This window comes from Mus caroli, unplaced genomic scaffold, assembly GCF_900094665.2.
Source record: "Mus caroli unplaced genomic scaffold, CAROLI_EIJ_v1.1 scaffold_10581_1, whole genome shotgun sequence".
NCBI lineage: Eukaryota > Metazoa > Chordata > Mammalia > Rodentia > Muridae > Mus > Mus caroli.
The window spans coordinates 43,992-46,205 of record NW_018389762.1 but is presented as its reverse complement, the minus strand read 5'-3'; the positions used below and the strand labels follow the sequence as shown (position 1 = coordinate 46,205).

At 42.6% G+C, this 2,214-nt stretch overlaps 1 pseudogene; it reads right to left on the bottom strand.

The window, feature by feature from the left end:
* Window positions 1-505: 505 nt before the first annotated feature.
* LOC110288284 lies at window positions 506-1,957 on the bottom strand (annotated as a pseudogene).
* Between the last annotated feature and the right edge of the window lie 257 nt (window positions 1,958-2,214).

Below are 2,214 nucleotides of genomic sequence, written 5' to 3'. Positions count from 1 at the left end.
CTCTCTCTCTCTCTCTCTCTCTCTCTCTCTCTCTCTCTCTCTCTTTCTTTCTTTCTTTCTTTCTTTTTTGAGACAGGATTTCTCTGTGTAGCTTTGACTGTTCTGGCACTCACTTTGTAGACCTGGCTGGCCTCGAACTCAGAAATTTGCCTGCCAGTGCCTCCCAAGTGCTGGGATTAAAGGTGTGTGCCACCACCACTCGGCTTAACTCCTTTCTTTAGGTATACGTAACTAGCTTTTTCTTTTTTCTTTTCTTTTTTTTTTTTTTTTACAAACAGTAAGAAACACTTTATTATAACTTTACAATACAATATAAGTAGTTTGGGTTCAATCTGCTTTTAGGCAGTTGAGCACCACATCCACCAATTCCTTGCAGGCTCCTGCCTTCCTTCACATTGCACTGTTCATTGGTAGCTCTGGCTCTGAGGCCAGTGGGAGAGGATGAAGGAAAGGGGTCAACAGCCCAGTCCAGATCTTCAACTCTTAGTTTGCTGGCCTGCACCTGTCATCTGTTGGGGTTATGGCTGCTGCGGAAAGACTGCTCTTCAAGGGTCAGGACAACAAAGAAGGGGTGCAGCAAAGCTTCTGACAGTGTGAGGCGCTAAGCAGAGCCAAACTCTAATATCTTTCTCATCAGGACAACAGCTGCATGTGCTCCACAGAATCCTTGAGCATGTAATTCTTTAAAGGTTTGCACTTCTCCTTCACATAGTGCCCATCAGAGCTGTTTTCATTCCATACCAGGACCCCATTGTAGAAGTATTTTTGCTTCCTGGTATGGTGGATTATGTGTGATGTGATAGGCCTTAGGATATTCTCCATCAGAACCCTGTGTTCTCTATTTTCATGGGTCTGGAAAAGTGTAAAGCCATGGCAGTACTGGAAAATAATGCACCCGATGCTCCAGACATCACAGGGTTTTGCCCAGCACAAATCAAGGTTCACCTCAGTTGGGCGGTAGTGACAGGTGGTCACAATGGTGGTGTGATGTTGGTAGTCAAATGTGACACTGCCAAAGTCTGCTACTCAGATGATGGTGTTCTTTGGTGACCTCTCCTCACAGCTCTTGTGTTCATTGTAGACGGTTTCAAACTCAGAATTCACAAACAAGATGTTTTATGGCTTCAAGTATGTGTGAGGCAGCTGGTTCTCATGTAGAAGTCTAAGTTCATGAAGAGCTGGTAGTCTATGTGGTAGGGAATGAGCCTGCAAGTTATTTTCCTTCAGGAATTCAAATGTGATCTTGCCCAGGAGTTCAAAGGCGATGCACTTATGAACGTGGAAGTTGAACCAATCAGACATCAGAATCAGTCAAAGGAACCTATTTTCCTTGTCTCTCTCCTTGATTTTCTTGAGAACATTAATTTCTACAGTGCAGCCTTCGAGTACTATGGATGATCTTCAAGGCAAACTATGACTTCCCTCAGGCATCGTCTAAGCAATCTATCACCTTACCAAAAATGCCTTCACCCAGTTTCTCCACGATCTCATATCACTGTTGGAGTCAATTACAGACCCGCCACACTGAGTGTCCCTCCTTGTCACATTACACATTGTTGCTGCTGCGCTTACTTCTAGGTTGTATTCTTGAGGAGGTGTTGCTACAAGACCTGGGACAGAGTTTGTGACAGGGGTCAGTATGCTTGCAGGTATGTATGTTATAGCCCCTCTCTTGTAACTGTCTCCAATGCTGAGAATGTGAAGACCCATAGCAATCCCCTCCAAAGGATGGGATCTGTTCTTCACACATATATGTATCACAGTCATGGAGTTCCTGGTATCTCCTCTGGTAGATCCTCCTCATGGCTTCTGGACTGTGATCTCTGTGGGAAGACACCCTTCAGGATGGGTATTGTAGTCAACCTTCATGCTCCAGACTGTAAGACCACCTCCTCTTTCTGTGGTAGCTCAGGTACGGATCTGACTATGGGGAAAGGTTTTCCTTACAGTGATGCATTGTCTCTCAGGATTCAGCTACAGCTAGGACCATTGATCTAAGTATCTTAAAGTAGATTTTTGTTATGCTTTATAGAAATAAATAGTAATTCAATTGCAAAATCAAGATTATAATGCTACAGAATTACAGTGTAACAACTGATATGACATTTTAAAAAAGATAATCCCACATGTCAATAATATTTTCAAATACAAATACTTAAAATAACTGATTTTCATTTTTCAAATTATACTTTATTTATTTGGTATGCATGTGTG